The following is a 13,420-nucleotide window of genomic DNA, read 5'->3' on the forward strand; positions in this document are numbered from 1 at the left end:
TTCATTAGGGGGAGAGGGATGCAGCGGGGTCATTTACAAGTACATAATTAAGATAGTCTGGTTAAAAATTGTAGAGATACAATTTTCCTGATTTCGGTAGGGTCTACTTGATATGATGGGTGACTTCTGAAATAAGAAAATTAATGTAAAGTATTCAAAATAAACCGGGAGCGATCTCCCCTAAACTTTCTCGAATATTCTTTTATAAAAAAAAACAGGGGATGGGAACTCGGGATATAGCATGAATTTTAATCCATTTTAAATACTTAAACTTTTAAAAATAGAATAAAATCTCGTAGAAAAAAGAATTGCACACCTGTGAACGCCAAATAAACGTGCATAATAGTGCGGAATATTATTAGTACTTTATAAATTTACATTCGTTTTTTGAGAAATCGGAAATAGCGTAAATTAGTACATTCAATCAACGAAAATTACTCAAAATTTGAAAGAAGGTAGAGAATTAGATCTTTTACTTACATGTGAAATTTCATTTATCTATCTAAAATAGTACTCAGGTTATAGGCTTTTTAAAAATTCAAAGTAGAAAAAGTACCACTTCCGTTGATCGGAAATCGCTCAAAAGTTGATCAGGATCTACGATTTGGATAAAATACTTATATATGAAATTTCATCAACTTAGCTGTAACTGTACTCAAGTTATCGTGTTTACACGAAGACACACACACACAGACATGCGGACAGAATTGCAAAGTCCAGTTTGTACGACTCGATAACGCATAAAACGCCAAAATGTTTATATATTTGTATTTATAATTTTTGCCTGATTAAAATAAGTCCTCTATACTCCGGATGTGATGAATAGACGTTTTGTATTAGATCTATGTATAAGTAAACCATCTTAAATGAATGAAAGCCGGCTACAAGTAAGAAAGAAATATTACTATTGTAAATCTGTATCAGTCCTCACAATCCGATGATGAAAACTGTAATACTAAAGCGAACACACAACTGACGCTATAAATTACGTGTCTGAGGCACACAAAAAAAAAAAAAAAATAATGAATTGTTTTCTTATATATATGTTTTAGTAATTAATTTTTGCGAAAGGGGGCGTTTAATAAGTTTTGCCTCGGGCGCTAAATAACCTGGCAACGGCACTGATTACGTGTCAACTTGTTATGCGCCATATGACCCGTTGACTCTGATTTAAACCTCTTATCTGTCTGGATTTGCTTCCATAGCCTTTGTTCACCCTAGAACAAACTACAAGGCAGCAGTTATTTGATTTTGAAGTTTTCTACCCAGAAAGGCTTCTGTTTGGTCGAATTTCTTTGTCAAAGGTTTATGTTTTTTCGCGTAATTAAAAAAACAAGTTAATTAAAAAAGTCTAGTGACATTTATGCGCAATTTCCTTATGTTATCTAAACATAGCTCTGACGTATAATGCTGGGGTGCGTTCAAGCTAGAAGAACGATCGGTTTGTAGGTGTTTATGTAATTTTAAAACTTGTGACCGAACGAGAGGATATTTTTGAAAACTTTCTTCGGCAATATTGTTCTAAATTATGGCAGGAATTGATTGGTACATGTTACAAGTCGCTAAGTGGTCTGGTTGCCGAGATATGGGCCAAAAACTGAATTTTTTCGAAGTTTTTTGGCTTTTCCGGGAAATACATGAAAGAAACCCGGAATTTTTATGGCCTATGCTCATTCTCGTAACTTGCTTAACATAACTGCTTTTGGAACTAGTCATCGATATTGCTTCGTTGAGGAGGAGATACGACTTAAAGCCCGGACACACATTCATCCATACATTCATTCATTCATTCATTCATTCATCCATCCATTCCCAGAAATGACGAGTTAATAAACGCAATTCTCCAGAATGGAAATTGCGCTAAAAAAAACAAGAAGAAAAGCTATATAACAAAATTTTACAGTATACTAATTTCTAAAAGTGAAAATTACAGAAAAAAAAAACATTAACGCTAAAGAAAATTGAAACGCTCAAATTGTGCACTCAAATTTATTTCATAATATATTGATATAGAAAACTGAATACATCGACATAGTGATAAAACAATTAATTAGTTTTTAGACAGATTTTGTCCGTGAGGTATTTGCATTAAAGTGTGTCCAATTTACCAGGGTGATATTTTACAAGAGTAATTCGACGAATGTTACACAATATACGCGCATCAAGGGAAATAACTCCGGGTAATGAATTCACAGGAGTTGTATTTTTTGGTAAGATATCATCTGTTAAATGGATTCGTATTTATTGGTAAGACTTGGATGAGACAGATGAGATATGATGAGTTTATATTGATGGGTGAAATATGCTGAGGTAATGTGTATGGGCTTTACCTCAATATAATACATGATTTTATATGAGTTAATATTACATTTATGGATGACATCAAATGAGTTAATATTACATTGATGGGTGGCATCAAATGAGTTAATATTACATTGATGCATGACATCAAATGAGTTAATAATACATTGGTGGATGGCATCACATGAGTTAATATTACATTTATTGATGACATCAAATGAGTTAATATTACGTTGATGGATGACATCAAATGAGTTAATATTACATTGATGCATGACATCAAATGAGTTAATCCTTCATTGATAGGTGGCATCGAAATAGTTAATATTACATTGATGGGTGGCATCACATGAGTTAATATTACATTGATGGATGGCATCAAATGAGTTAATATTACATCCATTGTTTAAAATCAACCGATATACTATTTTGTAGATATAATCAAGGGAAATAAACCTACATTGGTATGAGACATTTAGGAAGGCACCTAAGGTGACTATGGCTAACATGATATAGACTATTTATAGACTGACGGGATGATGAAGGTTAAAATCGGATGGTTATTTACATTATCCTACTTTTGTAAAAGTAAGCACAGGGGGAATTTACATGCAACTGAGAGACGGGCAGAGTTTCTTCCAGGCTTCTCTCTTCTTGGGAGGGGGAAGAAAGTCTACAGCCCCCATGAACGAAATGAAATAGACAATAAATACTTTTACCAGTGTCCACCCTGTCCCCTCGGGGAATTTTAGCCCCAGCCCCCCCCCCCCAAGTATTTCAAGTGCCCCCCCCCCCCCTGGAAGAAACACTGGAGACGAGTTCAAGGGAAATACCAATATGCAGGGGAGCTAACTCATTTTAAATAGATGAATCCAGGAGAGTTAACCAGCAGCTGCCCTGTTTCTGTTGGCCAGCAATAGAGCGGTGAGCAGGAAGTCCTCGTCGCTTTTTTCCTTGGCGCAGCCGCTCTCGCTCGCGTTCTGACCTCTGACCCCCACGTGGTAGTAATGGTCGTGCACGTGGTGGTGCCGGTGGTTGCTGCGGTGTCTGTGAGTTCCGGACACCCTGTGCCGGTGGTGGTGGTGGTGGAGTGACCCGACGTCCAAGACCAGGCAGACGGCGACGATAACGGCCAAAAGCTGCACACAAACGTGTCTGGTTTCCATGGTAACTGTACCGTTTACCTGTAAACATATTTTAATTACCACGTTTTTCAGCGTTTAAAAAAAAAATAAAACAAAGATTTTTTTTTTAAATCTATAATTTGAAGAATTTAGTAAATAATTAACAGATTAACATTGCATGGTGTTAAAACATTAGTCAACGAAGTATTAGGAAAAAAGTATATATAAGAATCATTAATTTGTATTTGTGCATTTTGTAGTTTACAAAGATTTTTATTACGTATTTTCCGGGGTTTTTTTCTGGAGCCATGCAAAATATATTGATTTGGTGTGTTTAGTCGCGTATATGTAGGTAATTCAAACAGATGGGTACCCTCAAAAACAGCTAAATCAAACTAAATTTTGACTGTTAGCTCAGATTATCTCTAGAAAACACAAGATTAATGATTACGACAAACGGATTAATCGCCCGTCCGAGATTTTGTCTATACTAATTTACTACATTCAGGTACCATTAGAGACGGACCAATTGAAGGGCGGGTTAAAGCCTTGAACGGAGACTGGAACGGAGTGGTCCAGCGGTAGAGAGCTGGACTGCTAACCCGGAAGTCTCAAGTTCGAACTGGGTTCAAGTCAGTAGACCTTCCCTGAGTCCACCCAACTCTGATGGGTACATAACTCACGTTAGGAAAAGTAAAGGCGGCTGGGCATAGTGCTGACCACACTATCTCTTCATATGCCGAGGTCACAAAAACAAGTGAACTCTACAAGGAAACTTTACTTTTTTTTTAAAGACAGCAGATCTGAACTCGATTTTCTAAGGCTAGTAAGTGTACTCACGCAGAAATAAAAAATATATATATATAAGTAAAATGGCAAGCGAAACAAATAAAGCCGTTTTAATTTAGACTCGAGAAAATAGTAACTACAGGGAGGAAATGTTAAATTTAACAAATGTTGTTTTTTTATTATTTCCAAAACATATTTTTATTAAGTATTTTATCTGCAAAGTTTAACACTCTTAAAACTTTGAAACTATTTGTAATAAAATTACTTGAAATTTAACCATTCAATTTATTTGAGAAAATTAATGTTTATAATGTTTAACAAACTCTACTCACTCTCACCAAGACTAGACTGACTGTCACGCTAACATCAGCAAGTGTTTAATATTTATACCGTTTTATAACATTCAAAAGTATACACAAAAAGTGCATTTCTTTTTACATAGTATTTTTGTAATGGCATCAATTGCAGTAATGTACATGTGTGTTCATGATTTTCCAGTAGCATTTGTAAACAAAACCCTTCGAAATAAAAGCGCATGTTTCCTATTCTTTTATCTATAGTCAAGTCAGCCCTACACACATATTGTAAACGACAGGTGAATGATGAACGTGTATTGTAGATGTGCTTTACTTCGAGACTGTTCACTATAAAGGTACGTTATTCACCAGGAAACAAATGTATTGCACGACATTACTTTGTAGAACTTGCAACTGCTATATATAAACAATGTGTGTTGGATATGAAAGAACGTCAATGTTTTCTGATTAGAATGTAATTTTAAATTTCATAGTACATTTTCAACATGACATGAAATTTTTAATTCTTTTAACATGTATGAGTAATATTTTTATTGACAATAAATTACAAAGGTCATTTGACACAATTATTTAATTTACTTTTACTCTAAAAACAACAAGTAAGTCCAGGAAAATGTTGTGTTTAATTATATTCAAAAGCTGTACACATTAATAATTGCGAAATGAATGATTACCCTGCTTGCGTGAACATATAAACACATACATACAAGCATATATACATACGTACATATATATATATATATATATATATATATATATATATATATATATATATATATATATATATATATATATATATATACATTACAGCTGTTCAACAATGATATTTAGTAGAAGTATCAAATTATGTTATTTTACAATATGACATGGATGGATGATTAAAAATGAAAAAAAATACATACTTCGAAATACTTTGTTGTGGCTCACAGCAGAAAAAAAAATGAAAATATTTTTTCACTCTTCTATTGATAAATACTACGGTAACTTTATACTCTATATTCTAAAAAAGCATTTCCGAAAATTCTATGTATAAAATGACATTTTTACTTTTCAAATTATTGGATTACTGCCTTAAAATTTTAAGAAACAAATTGTTCCTGGCATACAAAAAACAAGTCATCAAATCACACTTTTCTTTTGCTAGCTCTATTCCAGATATATTGTAACAACTGTATGTTTCCGACTTCTCCTGAGTTACAAGATGTATGAAATCTCTATACATTGTTTAAACATAAACATAACCAAGGTCATGGCCAAATCTTGGCCCAGATTTAACCGGCGGCCGCCTGGTTATTGGCCAACAACATAGCCAACATTAGCTTCTCCTCCCCTCCGCCGGAGCTGCAGTGATGGTGATGGTGGTGATGGTGTTTTTTATGATGGTGGTGATGGTGATGGTGCGACTCGACTACCTCAGTCAACAGACATGAGATCGCCAGTGCGAAAAATAAGAGCACACTTTTTCGAGATGACGTCATTCTGAGTTGTTGCAACTGTATAAAGAGAAGATGGTGGTATTGTGGTTATAATTTCGCAAAATAATAATTGAATATTAAATACAAACGTAATGATTCAAGCTCGAAGCAGTCTAAATTATAGAAAGTGTATGAATTTATAGCAGCAAAATAGAAGTAGTTTTCTAACAAGTATATTGAATACTTGTCAGACCATCGTACAGTCACATCTTTTAACGCAGTAAATATACCTCAGGTACTCATTAGAGCTGAGCTGGCTCTAGAATGTACAAAGTACTACAGCTGTATATAGAGTTTAGACCGAGATAAATTATTTTGTTAAATAGACGTGTTTAGAAGCATTCTTACCAATATTCTCTAAGTTACCCCGTATTCGTGTAAAGCGAATTAACTCATTGCGTAAAATTCGTAAATAATACACAAAAATAAGATTTGTATTCTTTACTATATCATCACGGGGCGGGATGAAAGGGGTGGGGATGAGGTCAGCATCGGTCAACTCAACGTAAGGGGTGACACCAAATCGATACAATCTTTGAATTTGCTGTCAAAACAAAGCTGTATCTAATTAAAATAATACAATAGGGTTGCGGGTGACACCAGATCGATACAATCATTAAATTTACTGTCAAAATAAAGTTGCATCCAATTAAAATAGTACGATAGGGTTGTGGGTGACATTAAATCGATACAGTCGTAAAAATTTACCGTAAAAACATTGTTTTATCCAGTAAAAAAAGAGATGACGGGTGACACCAAATCGAAAATATTACATTGTTGGAGAAGGGTTGGGGACACCCTCAGTCACCGCGTCGAGTGACTCCCGACTTATGACGCCTTGGTTCTTGATATACGCTTGTATGTTTACAAAAATGGATGTTTAAAGAAGTTTTAGAAGATATAAGCCATATTACTGCATATTAATTGATGTTAGTTGTTAGTACACTTATCAACTAACCGTAAGCTAATTACATTCAAAGTTACTGATTATCATTTATGCAATTAACAACATAATCTTATTTGTCATAAGAAGCATACAATGCACATTTTTTCATTTACACGTTATGGTAAGTGATGCATTGCAATTGTTATGATGATAATTGTAACTCATTTGATTTAATATAGTAATTAACCTAAAAAATTGTAAAATGAAATAAATATAATTCAAGCACAAATCTACTTACTCCTAGAAGAGAGATTACGGATCTTGTAGTATTGCAGTAACAACTGGGGCTTATATACCTTGTGCATTGCGGATTCTGTTTTAAACAGCGTTTTGTCTTTACCTGTTTAGATCTTGCTTAGATCTCTATTATGGTCATGGTATTGTTTATAGCACCACTATAAAAGTCTCATTTCTAAACTACTACAAAGGATACTTTTAGGAGATTCTAGCAATTAAGCTAATCTATTCTATCAAGTTGAGTACTAGTAAGGTTAACCCGTTGTTTTCTTTCTCGTGAAGTGGTAAGGGTGTTTAGATTTGGTACAACAAAGTGAAGTAAAGCTAGTTGTTTTGGGTAAGTTTGTTGAGTGTGTACCAATAAAGGGATGTAAGTACGGTGGATTTAGACACAGCTGTCCCTTTGTTTATGAAGATGTGTAGGTGACGTCAGAAGCTTACAGACATGCGCAGACAAGTGTTCGCGTGTAGGTTAATTTGTGGTGTACCTGTTGTTTTTTTTTTAGGTGTGACCGAAATAAGTTGGATTGTTTATTTTTGTTCGTGTGAGAAGATAAAGTTTTAAAAGCAGGTTGGTTATCGAATTCACGACCCCGTTTATACCTGAGTGTTCGTCAGAACTTTTATATTATGAGTGTATCGTTGGCTATTAATCATATATCATAAGTTTGATTTAAAACATTCGATATTTCAGTATAGGCCTACATACATAGGCTATGCTAGCATCTACTGTTTTGTATTTAAAAACGACGAAATATAGGTAACGATGTTAAGTGTTAAGGGGTATTAATTACATAAAGTAGGGAGCTAAGTTAATTAAAACGGATTACCTTTACCGATTTGTTTGTCAATTACATAGGTAAAGAAGAGTTCATGTGTTGCATACATACTTTATGCAATTCCAAGTCGTTTTTTTTTAATTCACTACCCAAAATAGCTTGATACTTTCAAAAAATACGTTTGGTGTCGTCCATAAACGGCGTCACATTCGTAGGGGAGGGGGGGGGGGGGTCCGTAATGTTGTGACGGTGTGTGATGAAGGGGGGAGGGGGTGAAGTCACACTTTTACATTATAAAAAAGCAATGTTAGAAAACGAGTTTTAGATGTGACTTTGCATTTTAGAAAACGATTTTAATAAATTTTAATAGGAATTGATTAAAATGCTCTATGTTGACAGAGCTCAGAAAAGATTTTGGAAAAAAAATCGATGTTTTAAGAAAAATTCAACTGCAATTTTGAGGGGTGGGGGGTTGTAGGCAGAGGTGCGACGTCATTTTAGGGGGGGGGGGTCTGGCTTTTTGTGACGATGTGTGACGGAGGGGAAGGGGAGGGAAAAATCGTCCAAAAAAAGCTTGACGTCATTTATGGTTGACCCCTTTAACAGTAATTTTTTTAAATTGTAAACTTGTAACATTACACTTTAGTATACTTTCAACACTTCAATATGCGGAATTTGCAATACACATCTTCTAATGTTGACGTTTGATTTTGTTTTCTGAAGAAACATTGTGTTTGTATACATAAAAAAGTCACAACTTTGATTTATCATTGAATTATTGAAAATTGAATGTGTTGGAATAAACGAAATAGGATTTGCATGGGGACTCAGTTTAAATATTTAAATATCCATTTTTAATTATTCAACGGTAGGAAAGTATGTTTGTTAATACACATTTCAATGTATTGTGTATGTACAGTAAATCATATATACGTAAATAAATTATCAGTAAAAACATCTACAGTACTTAATATTATAGTGTTAAACAACATACACTACTGTACAGGGTGTATTATTTGACATTGTACAGTATATTAATACTACAGCAGATCACATAATACTAAAACATGTTTCATATAAAACTGTATTTTCTGTTTATCAAAAGTAATTGTTGTTTTGTCATTCTATCGCGTATTGCAATGACACTGTGCGTTCTCTTCTCAATTAAGCACGTGCAATTAGCCAAGTCAATTAGCTTAACGCAGGTGACGGTAAAATACAGCATAGGTGGGAGAATGGCAACAATCCAATGAATACATTGTGTAGGTCATTGACTTTTACCTGTCCTTGTTTATAGTTGGTGGCTGTCTTGTTTTTAATGTTGTAGGTCTGTATACTAGGCCTCACTCTTGTTATATTAGCATATTTTAATATGTTTTACAAGCACACACACTTCTCATTTTTTTACATGCTTATATATATATATATATATATATATATATATATATATATATATATATATATATATATATATATATATATATATATATAGATGGTTTTACATGTCCCAACAACACAAGTAAAATAAAAATAGGACATGAGAGGCATTCGCCACAGATAACGCAATGTTTTGTTAGTGGTTTAACATGTTATTTTTGTCATTGATACCGTTCATTGTTATGTTTAAAAATGTTAAGTAGTCAAAATAAAATTGTGTAGATTCTCTAATATCTGGCTTGACGAGTATTTAATATTTTGAAGAAATAACGTTTTATAATTCAGTGTACTGGTTGTGTGTCAATTAGGACAATGGTGAATGTAATACAATTTATAACATGTTTTGCGCCAAGTGTATGAATTAGGATTATACCTATGGTTAGTGCAAACGTTATTTTTAGGACCAGTGATTCAATATTCAATATCTGAAAAGGAACTAGTAATTAAACGCTGCTTATATCTTTATATCTATTTAAAAAAAATATTGTAACATATATTTTTATATTCAGATTCATCAGCTGGTATACCTAAATAAAAGCAAATTATAATCACCCGGATGAAGAAGGTAGGTTTTTTATACGGTCTGTTAATTGCTTTATCAGACGACAACTCACCGAGGCTGTGTCTGCTGACATGCGCAGAATAATCGATAGGCAAATCAGTTTGTTAAACTAATGGCAACGGAAGTCTGGTGCATACATCGTGGGGTAGGTTGTTCCATTGTAACATGTAAGAGGTAGGTTGTTTCCTTGTAACCTGCTAGAGGTAGGTTGTTCCATTGTAATATCTTAGATGTAGGTTGTTTCATTATTACTGTAATCTCTTAGAGGTAGGTTGTTCTATTGTAACCTGTTAGAGGTAGGTTGTTACATTGTAATCTCTAAGAGGTAGGTTGTTCTATTGCAACCTCTTAGAGGTAGGTTGTTCCATAGTAACCTGTTAGAGGTAGGTTGTTCCATTGTAACCTGTTATAGGTAGGTTGTTACATTGTAATATCTTAGAGGTAGGTTGTTAAATTGTAATCTCTAAGAGGTAGGTTGTTCTATTGCAACCTCTTAGAGGTAGGTTGTTAAATTGTAATCTCTAAGAGGTAGGTTGTTCTATTGCAACCTCTTAGAGGTAGGTTGTTCCATAGTAACCTGTTAGAGGTAGGTTGTTTTATTGTAACCTGCTAGAGGTAGGTTGTTCTATTGTAACCTGTTAGAGGTAGGTTGTTTTATTGTAACCTGCTAGAGGTAGGTTGTTCTATTGTAACCTGTTAGAGGTAGGTTGTTCTATTGCAAACTGTTAGAGGTAGGTTGTTCCATTGTAACCTGTCAGAGGTAGGTTGTTCCATTGTAACATGTTAGAGGTAGGTTGTTCTAGTGTAACCTACTGGAGGTAGGTTGTTCTATTGTAACCTGTTAGAGGTAGGTTGTTCTATTGTAACCTGTTAGAGGTAGGTTGTTCTATTGTAATGTCTTAGAGGTAGGTTGTTCCATTGTAACCTAACCTGCTAGAGGTAGGTTGTTCCATTGTAACCTGTTAGATGTAGGTTATTTCATTGTAACCTGCTAGAGGTAGGTTGTTCCATTGTAACATGTTTGAGGTAGGTTGTTCCATTCTAACCTGTTGGAGGTAGGTTGTTCCATTCTAACCTGTTGGAGGTAGGTTGTTCCATTGTAACATGTTTGAGGTAGGTTGTTCCATTCTAACCTGTTGGAGGTAGGTTGTTCCATTCTAACCTGTTGGAGGTAGGTTGTTCCATTGTAACATGTTTGAGGTAGGTTGTTCCATTCTAACCTGTTGGAGGTAGGTTGTTCCATTGTAATCTTTTAAAGAAAGGTTGTTACATCGGATTATATTGTGTGGTAGTGGTTACATACTGAACTTTTACAAGGTTGAAATTTACTTTCTATTTTAGGGTATGTTGTTATATACGGACATTTTAGAAGGTATGCATTTACAATCTATATTAGGGGTTGGTTGTTACTTTATGATATTTAACACGGGAGGCATTGTCATTACAATATATTGTGTGATAGTTTGTTGCTTACAGGCCTTTAACAATGTAGGCCTTTACATTACAATCTTGTGTGGGGTAGTTTTCTATGTAGCTGTATAATTTGGATTATGATATTACATATAAGGCTGTATGTGAAGGCGTGGTCTATAGGTAGAGAGCTAAACTGCTGATTCAAATGTATCCGGTTCGAATCCGGGTTCAAGTCAGTAGAATGCTAATGTACACCCAGCTCTGATGGGTTTATAACTAATGTTAAGGTAAACAAAAGCAGCTGGGCATAGTGCTGTCCACATATGCCGACGTCTCTGAAGCATATGAATTCTACTTCATCTGCCCTGTGTCTTAGACACGAACTGGAAAATGATGAGTGAAGTCTGTAATTGAGTAACCTATTACATAACTGTCTGTTTTGGTGGGCATAGGGTTAACAGTCTAGCACCCTAACACTAGGTCATGCAGTCTTCGTAGAGATAGCGAATCAATAATATTTGCAACTTGAAACTTGCACTTATGTATAAATAGCAATATCATATATTAGATTAATTAGCGTAGAAATAAATAAAAGAAAAAAAACTTAAAATATTTGTTTTCAAAACATCCCGTCTATTAATAGAAAACCGAACAATTATAGGGTATTATTAGAATGTCTGGCTGCTAAATTAATCATCTTATTAGAGAGGATTATGTTTCAAAATAGCCTCGGGTACTGTTAAATTTAATTAGTCAAAGTCGATATATATATATATATATATATATATATATATATATATATATATATATATATATATATATATATATATATATATATATATATATAAATATATATATATACATATATATACTTATATATCGACTTTGACTAATTAAATTTAATTGTACCCGAGGCTATTTGATATATACGTACATATATATATATATATATATATATATATATATATATATATATATATATATATATATGTGTGTGTATGTGTGTATGTATGTAGAGAGAGATAAAATGATTATGTTTAAGACTTTATAATCCATGACAATTTATATCTGGCTAAGTATTAGATCTCAAAGCTATACAATTAAATACACACTGTGTAAAACTATAGAGTTAAATACACACTAAACTTTACAATTAAATGCACACTTCACTATACAAATAAAATGCACACTAAACCATACAACTAAATACACACTATGTAAAACTACACAATTAAATACCCACTTAACGATAATCTGCATACAGACATCTTAAATTTAGCTGAGAAGGAAAAAGAAAAAGGGGGGTGGGGTGTTAAAGTAGAGGCCATTTTGTTTGTGTGAACTTTTATTGATAGGAGTGCTCTCTCTTATGCTCTGTTTTCCCAGAATTCCAGTTTGTATGGACTGGTGTTGCCAGATAAATCTGGCCAATTCGCGCTAAGCTAGAAAGCTAAACAAAAACAAAACGTTAATCTGATTTAATCTCCCAGGATCCGGGGCGAAGAATTGTGCTAAAAATAGAATTCAATTGCTGTGATGGCGATACGAAAATAAAGCACAAAACGCATTAGGTGATTATATGGAAACGTTTTCAATCGGTCATTTTCAGAGTTATGTTATAGTTTTATAAGGACGAATTATTTTTTTACAATGATTTGTTAAGTTTATAAATGTAGTATTCAAGAATAAATGAAATTATGCAGTCTATCATAGTTTACTATATTTAGACTCATTTTAATTTGAAGAATAAATTACTTTTTTTTTTAAATGCATAACATTCAATATTCAGGTTTGTTTGTCTCCCCTATTAAAAACAGAAAACACGAAACATTCACTATTGAAAGATATTGTCGTAAAAAAAAAATTAAAATAAGTATCGCTTTTTTGCAAATATTAATTACATTTAATACAAGTTCCATAACAAATATAAAAGCGTTAAACATGTTGAAGAATTGAATTATTTATAGACTATAGTTAAATTAGAAAAGCTTTAAGTTTAAATTACAATTAATTTGTAAATAAGAGGAATGTTCCGTAAAA

Source organism: Physella acuta, unplaced genomic scaffold (genome assembly GCF_028476545.2).
Source record: "Physella acuta isolate Inbredline_101_S28 unplaced genomic scaffold, ASM2847654v3 ptg000845l, whole genome shotgun sequence".
Lineage (NCBI taxonomy): Eukaryota > Metazoa > Mollusca > Gastropoda > Physidae > Physella > Physella acuta.